The sequence below is a fragment of the Salmo salar genome, chromosome 23 (genome assembly GCF_965601325.2).
Source record: "Salmo salar chromosome 23, fSalSal1, whole genome shotgun sequence".
Lineage (NCBI taxonomy): Eukaryota > Metazoa > Chordata > Actinopteri > Salmoniformes > Salmonidae > Salmo > Salmo salar.
Window position 1 is genome coordinate 48,556,543 of NC_138313.1, and position 14,306 is coordinate 48,570,848.

General features: G+C 41.4%; 1 long non-coding RNA gene across 1 annotated transcript; it reads left to right on the forward strand.

Moving 5' to 3' along the window:
• Window positions 1-7,670: 7,670 nt before the first annotated feature.
• On the forward strand, window positions 7,671-8,733 carry LOC123732510 (uncharacterized). The gene is made up of 3 exons (XR_006763181.2): window positions 7,671-7,798; window positions 8,177-8,297; window positions 8,408-8,733. It is a non-coding gene; the product is annotated as an uncharacterized LOC123732510 (long non-coding RNA).
• Window positions 8,734-14,306: the final 5,573 nt, after the last annotated feature.

The following is a 14,306-nucleotide window of genomic DNA, read 5'->3' on the forward strand; positions in this document are numbered from 1 at the left end:
GACAGTGCCAAACTGGCAGGATATAATCCCACCCACTTTGTCAAAGCACAGCCCCCACACCCCTAGAGGGATAGCTTCAACCACCAACTTACCATCCTTAGACAAGGCCGAGTATAGCCCACAAAGATCTCCACCACGGTACAACCCAAGGGGGGTTGCCAACCCGGACAGGAAGATCACGTCAGTGACTCAAACCACTCAAGTGACGCAACCCTCCTAGGGACGGCATGGAAGAGCACCAGTAAGCCAGTGACTCAGCCCCTGTAATAGGGTTAGAGGCAGAGAATCCCAGTGGAGAGAGGGGAGCCGGCCAGGCAGAGACAGCAAGGGCAGTTTGTTGCTCCAGTGCCTTTCCGTTCATCTTCACACTCCTGGGCCAGAGTACAATCAAAGGACCTACTGAATTAATGAGTCTTTAATAAAGACTTAAAGGTCAAGACCGAGTCTACGTCTCTCACATGGATAGGCAGACCATTCCATAAAAATTGAGCTCTACAGGAGAAAGCCCTGCCTGTAGCTGTTTGCTTAGAAATTCTAGGGACAGTAAGGAGGCCTGCGTCTTGTGACCGTAGCGTACGTGTAGGTATGTACGTGTTACGTTCCCCAGGTTCTTTGTATGTGTGTGTTTCAGGATGGCTTTCTGAAATTCTAAGCAGCTGATTGGTCGGCCCCATTGCAGATTGGAGCTCTGACCCCGCCCTCTCGTTAGAAGATACAGTTGTCTGCAATTACCGACTCCTTAGGCAGCTTTAAATGACAGTGTTCCTTTGTTAGGAGAGAGCTTCTTGGTATGTCCTGTGTTTCATTGATGGTCTTTATAAATTTTTGTTAAGTATTTTGTAGCCGGTCCTGCTGACGTTTGATACTGTAATCAAAAACAGTGAAATTGGTCACTTTATGTTTGTATTATTCTGTTTCATTTGTTCCCAGGGGGGAAGGGAAAGGCACCTTGGGATTGCTTAGGCAAGAGGCCTGCGGGCATACATATACCTGTAGTATGTACTATGTCTATGCATACTAGGTAAGACCTGTGCAGACCATCCCCTCTATTTTGGTTAGTGTGCCAGGTGGTCCGAGTTACGTAAGTAGTGGGTAGGTAGGTAAGGTAGGAGAAGGGGCTCTTTATTTTTTACTTTCTTTGCTTTGGTTCCGTCCAGCCCCTTTTCCCCAAATTACCGTGTGAACGAAATAAATCCCCTGTAAACGGCACTAATCTCTGCCTCTGTCATCCTTACCTGTACCTACAATCCCATATCTCTTTCCCTCAACGGGGAGTTGAGTTGTAGCAGGGTGTTGCGTTCCCTCTTCCAAGAAGCGTGCGTAACAGTACGGCAGGACCAAATCGGAAAGATAGGTAGGAGCAAGCCCATGTAATGCTTTGTAGGTTAGCAGTAAAACCTTGAAATCAGCCTTTGCCTTAAAACCTGTTATGGATAGGGGGCAGTATTTTCAAGGCCGGATAAAAAACATACCCGATTTAATCTGGTTATTACTCCTGCCCAGAAACTAGAATATGCATATAATTAGTAGCTTTGGATAGAAAACACTCCAAAGTTTCTAAAACTGTTTGAATGGTGTCTGTGAGTATAACAGAACTCAAATGGCAGGCCAAAACCTGAGAAGATTCTGTACAGGAAGTACCCTGTCTGACCATTTCTTGGCCTTCTTTGTCATCTCTATCCAAAACAAAGGATCTCTGCTGTAACGTGACACTTTCTAAGGCTCCCCTAGGCTCTCAGAAGGCGCCAGAACATTGAATGATGATTTTTTTTGTCACGATAAGCGTCAGCGCATCACCCTTCGTTACCCTTCGGATAGTGTCTTGAACGCACGAACAAAACACCGCTATTTGGATATAACTATGGATTATTTGGAACCAAACCAACATTTGTTGTTGAAGTAGAAGTCCTGGGAGTGCATTCTGACGAAGAACAGCAAAGGTAATCCAATTTTTCTTATAGTAAATCTGAGTTTGGTGAGTACCAAACTTGGTGGGTGTCAAAATAGCTAGCCTGTGATAGCCGGGCTAACTACTCAGAATATTGCAAAATGTGCTTTCACCGAAAAGCTATTTTAAAATCGGACACCGCGATTGCATAAAGGAGTTCTGTAGCTATAATTCTTAAAATAATTGTTATGTTTTTTGTGAACGTTTATCGTGAGTAATTTAGTAAATTCACCGGAAGTGTTCGGTGGGAATGCTAGTTCTGAACGTCACATGCTAATGTAAAAAGCTGGTTTTTGATATAAATATGAACTTGATTGAACAAAACATGCATGTATTGTATTACATAATGTCCTAGGAGTGTCATCTGATAAAGATCATCAAAGCTTAGTGCTGCATTTAGCTTTGGTTTTGGTTTTTGTGACATTATATGCTAGCTTGAAAAATGGGTGTCTGATTATTTCTGGCTGGGTACTCTGCTGACATAATCTAATGTTTTGCTTTCGTTGTAAAGCCTTTTTTAAATCGGACAGTGTGGTTAAATAAAGGAGAGTCTTGTCTTTAAAATGGTGTAAAATAGTCATATGTTTGAGAAATTGAAGTTATAGCATTTCTGACGTATTTGTATTTCGCGCCACGCCCTATCATTCGATATTGGAGCGGTGATCCGCTAGCGGAACGTCTAGATGTAAGAAGTTAACAGGAAGCCAGTGTAGAGGAGCTAGCACTGGAGTAATATGATCACATTTTTTGGTTCTAGTCAAGATTCTAGCAGCCGTGTTTAGCACTAACTGAAGTTTATTTAGTGCTTTATCCGGGTAGCCGGAATGTAGAGCATTGCAATAGTCTAACCTAGAAGTGACAATAGCATGGATAAATCTTTCTGCATCATTTTTGGACAGAAAGTTTCAGATTTTTGCAATGTTACGTAAATGCAAAAAACCTGTCCTTGAAACAGTCTTGATATGTTCGTCAACAGAGATCAACTCCAGAGTAACGCCGAGTAATGCCGAGGTCCTTCACAGTTTTTTATTTGAGACGACTGTACAACCATCAAGAATAATTGTCATATTCAACAGAAGATCTATTTGTTTCTTGGGACCTAGAACAAGCATCTGTTTGTCCGAGTTTAAAAGTAGAACATTTGCCCCCATCCACTTCATTATGTCGGAAACACAGGCTTCGAGGGAGGGCAATTTTGGGGCTTCACCATGTTTCATCTAATTGTACAGCTGAGTGACTCCCGGGTGGCGCAGTGGTCTCAGGCACTGCATCGCAGTGCTAGCTGTGCCACTAGAGACTCTGGGTTCGAGCCGGCCGTGACCGGGATGCCCGTGGGGCGGCTCACAATTGGCCCAGCGTCGTCAGGGTTAGGGAGGGTTTGGCTGGCAGGGATATCCTTGTCTCATCGCGCACTAGTGACTCCTGTGGCGGGCTGGGCGCAGTGCAAGCTGACCAGGTCGCTAGGTGTACGGTGTTTCCTCTGACACATTGGTGCGGCTGGCTTCCTGGTTGGATGTGCGTTGTGTCAAGAAGCAGTGCGGATTGGTTGGGTTGTGTTTCGGAGGACGCATGGCTCTCGACCTTCGCCTCTCCCGAGTCCGTACGGGAGTTGCAGCGATGAGACAAGACAGTAACTACTAACAATTGGATACCACGAAATTGGGGAGAAAAAAGGGGGTAAAATTATTATTATTTTTTAAATGTAGAAATGTACAGCTGGGTTTCATCGCATAGCAGTGAAAGTTAACATTATGTTTCTGAATGACATCACCAAGAGGTAAAATATATAGTGAAAACAATAGTGGTCCTAAAACGGAGCTTGAGGAACACCGATATTTACAGTTGATTTGTCAGAGGACAAACCATCCACAGAGACAAACATATCTTTCCGACAGATAAGATCGAAACCAGGCCAGAACTTGTCCGTGTAGACCAATTTGGGTTTCCAATCTCTCCAAAGGAATGTGGTGATCGATGGTAGCAAAAGCAGCACTACGGTCTAGGAGCATGAGGACAGATGCAGAGCCTCGGTCTGACGCCATTAACCTCTATGGGACCGGCGGGACGAATTCGTCCCACCTACGTAACAGCCACTGCCAGCCTGTGGCGCGATTTTCAAAATCTTCAAAATCCTATTACTTCAATTTCTCAAACATATGACTATTTTACAGCCATTTAAAGATAAGACTCTCGTTAATCTAACCACACTGTCCGATTTCAAAAAGGCTTTACAACGAAAGCAAAACATTAGATTATGTCAGCAGAGTACCAAGCCAGAAATAATCAGACACCCATTTTTCAAGCCAGCATATAATGTCACCAAAACCCAGAAGACAGCTAAATGCAGCACTCACCTTTGATGATCTTCATCAGATGACAACCCTAGGACATTATGTTATACAATACATGCATGTTTTGTTCAATCAAGTTCATATTTATATCAAAAACCAGCTTTTTACATTAGCATGTGACGTTCAGAACTAGCATACCCCCCGCAAACTTACGGGGAATTCGCTAACATTTTACTAAATTACTCACGATAAACGTTCACAAAAAGCATAACAATTATTTTAAGAATTATAGATACAGACCTCCTCTATGCACTCGATATGTCCGATTTTAAAATAGCTTTTTGGTGAAAGCACATTTTGCAATATTCTAAGTACATAGCCCAGGCATCACGGGCTCGCTATTTAGACACCCGGCAAGTTTAGCACTCACCATAATCATATTTACTATTATAAAAATGTCATTACCTTTTGTTGTCTTCGTCAGAATGCACACCCAGGACGTCTACTTCAATAACAAATGTTGGTTTGGTCCAAAATAATCCATCCTTATATCCGAATAGCGGCGTTTTGTTCGTGCGTTCCAGACACTATCCGAAATAGTAAAGAAGTGTCGCGCGCTTGGCGCAATTCCTGACAATAAAATTCAAAGTATTCCATTGCCGTACGTCGAAGCATGTCAACCGCTGTTTAAAATCAATTTTTACGTCATTTTTCTCGTAGAAAAGCGATAATATTCCGACAGGGAATCTCCTTTTCGGCAAACAGAGGAAAAAATCCCAAAGGCGGGGGCGGTCGGGGTCACGCGCATAAGCTAGTGTCTCTTGATGGGCCACTTGAGAAAGGCGATAATGTGTTTCAGCCTGGGGCTGGAATGACGACATTCTCTTTTTTCCCGGGCTATGAGAGCCTATGGACGACGTGGGAAGTGTCACGTTAGAGCAGAGATCCTTAGTAAATGATAGAGATGGCAAAGAAGTTCCAGAAATGGTCAGACAGGCCACTTCCTGTAAAGGAATCTCTCAGGTTTTGACCTGCCATTTGAGTTCTGTTATACTCACAGACACCATTCAAACAGTTTTAGAAAATTTAGGGTGTTTTCTATCCATATGTAATAAGTATATGCATATTCTAGTTACTGGGTAGGAGTGGTAACCAGATTAAATCGGGTATGTTTTTTATCCAGCCGTGTCAATACTGCCCCCTAGCCCTAACAGGTTATATTACTGCCTAGCATCAAAATCTTATTCATATTATCATGGTCTTTAATTTAGACAACAATTAGTTGTGTGAAGTGTTAGTAGAGTACTGGAACCTGTATACTCCGGTGGAAACTGAAGCTGTCTTGAATACAATTGTCTAAATACACATACCATGTTTTCTCTTGCAGTATTTTAAACTGCATCATTTCTAGACAGACAACAGAGGATGTTCATGATGTTTTGATAAACAGACTATTATAATTAGAATATAGGTTTACAAACATTGCCTCTTCAGTTAACTTTCCTAAAATAATGCTGGAAATGAGTTTTAAATAATCATACCCTCATTTTGTGCTCTATAAGATGTCAATATAAACAGACAAAAAATTGTGAAATGTACTTTAAACTGATGTTGGGACTTTATTAGATGAATCATGTTGCCACGGTCGTGATAATGGACGAACCAAGGTGCAGCGTGTGTTGAGTTCCACATCTTTATTTGCAGTGAAAACTTAAACAAAAAACAATAAACATACAACGAACGTGAACTACGTGGTGCTGAATGCACTCACACAAAACAATATCCCACAAACACAGGTGGGAAAAAGGGCTACCTAAATATGATCCCCAATTAGAGGCAACGATTACCAGCTGCCTCTAATTTTGAACCATACAAACCACCAACATAGAAATACAAAAGCTAGAAACCCCCCTGGTCACGCTCTGACCTATACACCATAGAGAACCCAGAGGGCTCTCTATGGTTAGGGCGTGACACATGTGATCAAACAGGATGTGCGTGTGTAGTGATTAATTTGCCCCTCACTCCTCTCCTCAGCCACTGGATTAGTCTGATGGGTGACAATATTAGAATACCACTTGTGAATGATGCCCAGCTTGTGTGCAGTAAGGCAAGAAACACTGCATGCCTTTTTTTGGCGACTTTTTCAATTCACAGTTGCACACCTCATGTAGCCTAGCCCATAGTCCTATATGTTTTAATAAGGTTAGTATCACACCTCATGTAGCCTAGCCCATAGTCCTATATGTTTTAATAAGGTTAGTATCACACCTCATGTAGCCTAGCCCATAGTCCTATATGTTTTAATAAGGTTAGTATCACACCTCATGTAGCCTAGCCCATAGTCCTATATGTTTTAATAAGGTTAGTAGCCTATAGTCCTATATGTTTTTATAAGGTTAGTATCACACCTCATGTAGCCTAGCCCATAGTCATATATGTTTTGATAAGGCCTGTACTAAAGTGGCCAAATGACTCCTTCAAATGAAGCACATGAATCCGCTTTATAACCAGTGTAGAGTCTAAGACCCCCATTGTTAGGGCGGAGACATGAGCATCTCATCATTATATACGGATCTCTGGTTTCAGCTTCTTGCGAAATGGAAAGGAAAGATAGCGCATTCACAGTGCACTGTTAGGATGCGTGAAGATAATGTGTCATGAGAATAATGTAACATTTTGAATCAAGAAGAAGGGGAAGTGGGTGAAGTTATGGTCCGTCTCTCTCCAGAATGCATTCAGATGTAGGAAAGTTCCCATTTGGCAATGTCTGATTTCTGATTGTCATAAGACTTCATGCTAATCACATTAGCCTACGTTAGCTCAACCGTCTGACGGGGGGATACTGATCCCGTAGAGGATAATGCCCTTTTAGTGTAACACCAGATCCCAAATGAGTGCATTTCACAAATTGAATCTGTTCACAATGACATTTTATCAAGTGTTTTTAATTGTGGAGGTGGAGCATAAAATAGGGATAAGATTACTTTCTAACTCATTTAGATTTTTTTTTAATGAAAGGCTCTGTTATAATATATATTCTAATTCTAATAGTCTGTTTATCAAAACATCATGAACATCCTCTGTTGTCTGTCTAGAAACGGTGCTGTTACAGATACTGCTTGTGTTTGTCATCATGTGACTGCATGGGAAGATTAGAGCATGTCACCACCCTTTTCTTTATGTTAGTTTAATGTGAAAACAAGGTTCATGTAATTCTAATTCTGAAGATGAATAAGAACATTTAGGCATTAGAGTAAATACATTGAAGCAAGGTGTTAGGTTGTGAACAGAGTATGAACTGAAACGGATGCAGAGAAAAGCTCAAACCAAATTTATTCAGCCCACTGAATGCTGCATCTGCATAGCATAGCTTGTACATAACCAATCAATCATAAAGACAGTATGTCAAGTTAAGGGTGTGACTCAGAAATGTTCATCTGTTTCCCAGAACTGCCTGTTGGGCTGTTGTTGAGCGGCTGGTATCACCCTTCTCCCATTATCCCCCACGTTGTTCCACCTCCACTTCTGGGAGGAACCAGGCGGGACCACAGAGCAGGTAAGTACAGAATCTTCTCCAGTGACGCCAATGCCAACGTGATACTACCTCTGCTACACTGAACACATATCCTAGATCTAGAGGAACTTGATTTACAAGTAGCAGAATGTACTGTAGGTGTTATGATTGGGGTGATGTGTGTTCCATCTTCCACTGCCAACAAGGAACACAACTGCTTAACAAATTGCATTGGTGTCAACCATACTGTTCTTCAGTCTAATCCAGCTGATCCCAGTTTTACCTGTTGTAAATCTTTTTTTATCATTACAAACTGTGTCTAAAGTTTCCTGACATATATTTGAGACTTTAACAGTTGGTATTAAATCAGTTTTTCTGATGTTTTCTTGTTTTGTTTGTTCATCATGTTTTGACCTCCAGATTCCCTCATCTCATCCCACCAACTCTGTCAGTCCAGCAGGCCCCACAATGCAGCCTCCACACCACTGCAGTAACAGCCATATCTTCCCATCACAAAGCTTCAGTACTGTCTCAATGTGTTGTAAGTCCTGTACAGCACTTGGTATTCATCACTGTTGAGACAATGTTACAGCTGATAACATGTAATGACATTTCCAACCTAATCAACCCCCTCTGATTCTTCTCATTCAGGAATTACCATCCAGGATCCTGTGGCAACGTCAATGTGAAACAGCATTGACCCGTGATCACCACCAACCAGGGCTCCACAGTGGTAATCTTCGATGCCCAGGCTTCGCTCAAGATCAACTAAAGGAGATTTGGAAGGATCCAAGTGAGCAAAATTGACATTTTTTGTTGTTGTATATATGTATTTTCAACGTCTTTTGATCATAGGGATGGCCTCCCCAGAGAGCACACCAGGCAGCAAACAGCACTTTGATGTGATTGGCTGGTCAGCAGGAAGTATTATCTGGCTAAACAGAAGGGATGGTGGATTTGACAGAGAACGTTTTTTATGGAATGATGTCAGGTTAAAACTGTAAATAAAAAAAGGTGAAATGTACAGAATGACTTGATTGATCAATTAATAACACACCAAACTGTTGTTTTAATACATGGAAGAATTTGATTAGTCAAGGTACAATAAACAAAAACATTTATGGAATGACTAGACTAGTCAAAGTATATGGAATAACTTGAGCAGCAAATGCATGATGCTGACTTGGACTTTCAACATGAAACAGTCATTAGTTTTTTATCAGTCCTTCCTCTGGTGACACATTGGCCCCTTGTCAGTGGCAGCTGGAGTGAAGGGCCCGACAGGCATACTGCAAATTATAATGTAATAAACAAAAATTAGTGTAATAACTCATTATAATGTAATAACTTAACCTGTTGTGGTATAGGGGGCAGTATTTTCACGACCGGATAAAAAACGTGCCCGATTTAATCTGGTTACTACTCCTGCCCAGAAACAAGAATATGCATATAATTAGTAGATTTGGATAGAAAACACTCAAAAGTTTCTAAAACTTTTTGAATGGTGTCTGTGAGTATAACAGAACTCATATGGCAGGCCAAAACCTGAGAAGATTCCATACAGGAAGTGCCCTGTCTGACCATTTCTTGGCCTTCTTTGCCATCTCTTTCCACAACAAAGGATCTCTTCGGTAACGTGACACTTTCTGATGCTCCCATAGGCTCAGGAGTAATAACCAGATTAAATCGGGTACGTTTTTTATCCGGCCGTGAAAATACTGCCACCTAGCCATAACAGGTTAAAACATTGTTAATTCGACGTTGTCTGCATCTGGGTCTTACCTTCATACCTGATAATATTATCATATAATACAATATAATGACTAGAATAGAATAACAGTTTTGACATGAAAGCCCAGCCAGATGTTTTAGTCCTTTAGCAGAAGCTCTTATCCAGAGCAACTTAGAGGAGCATTATGGTTAAGTGCCTTGCTCAAGGGTACATAGACAGCTCAGAGATTCAAACCAGCGACCTTTCAGTTACTGTCCCTACGCTATAAATCACTTGGCTACCTGCCACCTTGACAGTGTGTCTCTATACCTCTCAGTCTCTAAACCACTAGGATAGTTGTCACCTTGACAGTGTGTCTCTACACTTCTCAGTCTCTAAACCACAAGGCTACCTGCCACCTTGACAGTGTGTCTCTATACCTCTCAGCATCTGAAGACACCCAGCCATGGTTAGGATTATTAGAGAAGCTTTTCCTGCTGAAAGACAGTTTCATTTCATCTGGTTTCAGAAATAATGTATTGGATATGTTCATAACCCCGTCCACCTATAAGATGTGGGGGGGATCTGTATGACTAAGAAGAGATACAAAGAACTCTGATTGTAAAACGTCTTCTCTTTTTAGTCTTAGATATGTCTAGGGTTAGGGTTACTGCTGAATGTAGTACCTCTAACCCTAAACACACTGTAATGTAAAGTATTACCCCATTCTCAATGATCAGTCAATACATACAGTATTAATTTCAACTACAGAACATTGGATCAATATCAAGTCCCCTCCTCATTACAACCACTTATGAATTATTATTGACATTTAAAATCAGTGTTATAACACATAAGTGTATTATAAGACATTTTAAAGGTCATTAAAATAGTTAGAATATGTACTTCATAGAAACTGTTACCCTTTATATATTCTAACCACTCTATTTAATATTAAGGGTCCTAACCTAGGAACTAAAATATTTGTCTCCTTCTCGACGTTGCATGCAGTTCTCTCTCTCTCTTCCTCTAACCCCTCCCTCCTTCCCTCCCTCTAAACTCACCTATCTGGCAGAACCAGAAAGTCCATACCTCCCAAAAACTAACTTCTGTGGAAACAAAACGTATCTGAGTCTCTGTGTCGTCTGTCTTTGTGAGAGTGAACAACCATCAAAATGGCTCAGAAGGGAGTTCTGCTGGACCAGGGCCAGTTCTGTTGTTCTGTCTGTCTGGATCTACTGAAGGAACCAGTCACTACTGCCTGTGGACACAATTACTGTAGAATCTGTATTGAGGGCTGCTGGGATCAGGATGTTCTGAAAGGGGTCTATAGCTGTCCTCAGTGCAGAGAGACCTTCATTCCAAGGCCTAATCTGAGGAAAAATAACATGTTGGCTGATATGGTGGAGGACCTGAAGAAGACAAGACTCCAGGCTGCTCCCCCTCCTGCTCTGTGCTATGCTGGACCTGGAGATGTGGTGTGTGATTTCTGCACTGGGACCAGAAAGCAGAAAGCCCTCATGTCCTGTTTGGTGTGTCTGGCCTCTTACTGTGAGACTCACCTCCAACCTCACTATGAATTTCCTGCATTGAAGAAGCACAAGCTGGTCAAAGCCACCGCACAACTACAAGAGAAGATCTGCTCTCATCATGACAAACTGCTGGAGGTTTACTGTCGTACCGATCAGCAGTGTATCTGTCTGCTGTGTGTGATGGATGAACATAAAGGCCATGATACAGTGTCAGCTGCAGCAGAGAGGAATGATAAACAGGTAAGACCAGAACAACGTGTTGGTGACTGTCTGATAAACAAAGAATTAAAGAAGCAGTAGGAACTAAGGCTGTTTGAATATGAGATCATTCAAGTGAAATCGATCCAGGGCAGAACAAATATGAACACAAACTCCAGGGCGGCAGCGTTGGACTAGTAACCGAAAGGTTGCAAGATCTGACAAGGTACAAATCTGTCGTTCTGCCCCTGACCAAGACTTTCATTGAAAATAAGAATTTGTTCTTAACCTCTTGGGGCTAGGTGGGACGCTAGCGTGCCACCCGTGGTGCACTCCATCAACAGCAGGTGCATTTCAAGAGCGGCAAATTTGAATCCAAATAAATGTCAAAATTCAAATTTTTCAAAAATACAACTATGTTACACCATTTGAAAGATAAACATCTCCTTAATCTAACCACGTTTTACGATTTCAAAAAGGTTTTACGGCGAAAGCATAAATTTAGAGTATGTTAGGACAGTACATTTACAAGAGTTGTGTGTAATGTTTTGTCAAGTCAAAGACAGGGTCACCAAAACCATAAAACCAGCTAAAATGATACACTAACCTTTTACAATCTCCATCAGATGACACTCCTAGGACATTATGTTAGACAATGCATGCATTTTTAGTTCTATCAAGTTGATATTTATATCCAAAAACAGCGTTTTACTATGGCATTGATGTTGAGGAAATCGTTTCCCTCCAATAACCGGCAGTCAAGTCAGCGTCACAAATTAAATAATTAAAATTAGAAAACATTGGTAAAATATTATATTGTCATTTAAAGAATTATAGATTTACATCTTTTGAACGCAATCAACTTGCCAGATTTAAAAATAACCTTACTGGGAAATCACACTTTGCAATAATCTGAGCACTGTGCCCAGAAAAATACGCGTTGCGATACAGACTAGACGTCATGTTGGGGAGATCTAAAATCGAAAATACTATGTAAATAATCCATTACCTTTGATTCTCTTCATCAGATGTCACTTCCAGGTATCACAGGTCCATAACGAATGTAGTTTTGTTCAAAAAAGCTCATCATTTATGTCCAAAAATCTCCGTCTCGTTAGCACATGATGTAAGCCAGCCGGACTTCTCGTCATGAACGAGGGGAAAAAATATATTTCCGTTCGTTCAAACATGTCAAACGTTGTATAGCATAAATCATTAGGGCCTTTTTTAACCAGAACATGAATAATATTCAAGGTGGACGAATGCATAGTCTTTTATAACGTATTGGAACGAGGGTACCCAACATGAAGTAGCGCGCCAGGTGTCTAATGGGACATCACCGTTCCATGGCTCTTGTTCGGTCAGATCTCCCTCCAGAAGACTCAAAACACTTTGTAAAGGCTGGTGACATCTAGTGGAAGCAATAGGAAGTGCCAAAATATTCCTAAACCCCTGTGTTTTTCAATGGGATAGGTTTAAAGTCAATACAACACATCAGGTATCCACTTCCTGTCAGAAAATGTCTCAGGGTTTTGCCTGCCAAATGAGTTCTGTTATACTCACAGACACCATTCAAACAGTTTTGGAAACTTTAGAGTGTTTTCTATCCATATATAATAAGTATATGCATATTCTAGTTACTGGGTAGGATTAGTAACCAGATTAAATCGGGTACATTTTTTTTATCCAGACGTGCAAATGCTGCCCCCTAGACCCAACAGGTTAACTGACTTGCTTCCCTGGTGGCACAGGGGGTCTAATGCAGTGCTAGCTGTGCCACCAGAGACTCTGGGTTTGAACCCAGGCTCTGTTGCATCTGTGAAGCTAGTTCATCGCCATAATGTTTTTTTTTCTTCAGATAGCCAAGTTAACCATGTCATCGCCCCCCCATAAAAGTTGTGAACCTCCGACTCCTGTGATGTTTCGAGGAACAGACCCCTAGTTGACTGTTAGTTTACCTTACAGGTGAAATTAAATGTCGTTGATATTCAGCCAACGACTACTATATAACGTTACCCATGTAAACATTACATCGAATCAAATGACCAACGTTTATCCACATATTTGGTTGATAGAGAGCTTTCCAACGATCCGTGACATGAACAAAGGCACCTGTTGTTGGCTTGAGGGTCTTTAGTTTAGCTGGCTAAATTAGCTAATCCCACAATTTGCCCAAGCGTCGTTCGGGTTAGGGAAAGTTTGGCCGGCAGGGATATCCTTGTCTCACTGTGCACTAGCTACTCCTGTGGCGCGCTGGGTGCAGTACATGCTGACCATGTTGCACGGTGATTCCTGGCTTCCACATTGGTGAAGCTGGCTTCCGGGTTGGATGTGCGTTGTGTCAAGAAGCAGTGTGACTTGGTTGTGTTTCAGAGGACGCATGGCTCTTGACCTTCGCCTCTCCTGAGTCCGTACGGGAGTTGCAGCGACAAGACTGTAACTACTACTAATTGGATACTATAAAATTGGGAAGAAAAAGGGGGTAAAAAATAAAATAAGAATTTGTTCTTAACTGACTTGCCTAGTTAAATATCAAAAAAATATATTTATCACCATTTTTTTAAAGACTCAAACTGTCACGTCCTGACCAGCAGAGGGAGTAGTTGTTTAGTATTTTGGTCAGGACGTGGCAGAGGGATGTTTGTTTTGTATGGTGGGGGTTTTGTGTGTGTTGTAGAGGGGTGTTTGATTTATGTGTTCCTGGGTTTTGGGTGTATGTTCTAGGTTAGTATGTTCTAGGTTGTATTTCTGCATTCTGTCTAGTTTAGGTTTTCTATGTTTAGGTTTGGGTGCTGGACTCTCAATTGGAGGCAGGTGTTTCTCGTTGCCTCTCATTGAGAGTCCTATATATGGGTAATTGTTTGGTGTAGTGTTTGTGGGAGATTGTTTCTTGTTTTGCGTGTGTGATCCTGACAAGACTGTTTTGTTGTTCGTGAGTTCTTCGTTTTTGTTATTTTGGTGTTCGCTTTAGTTAAAATAAATAACAAGATGAGCATCCACATTCCTGCTGCGTTTTGGTCCTCTATTCCCGACGACAACCGTTACACAAACCAAGTTTATTCACCCACTGGGTCATACAGCTGCAAAGACAAAAACATATATTTATAAC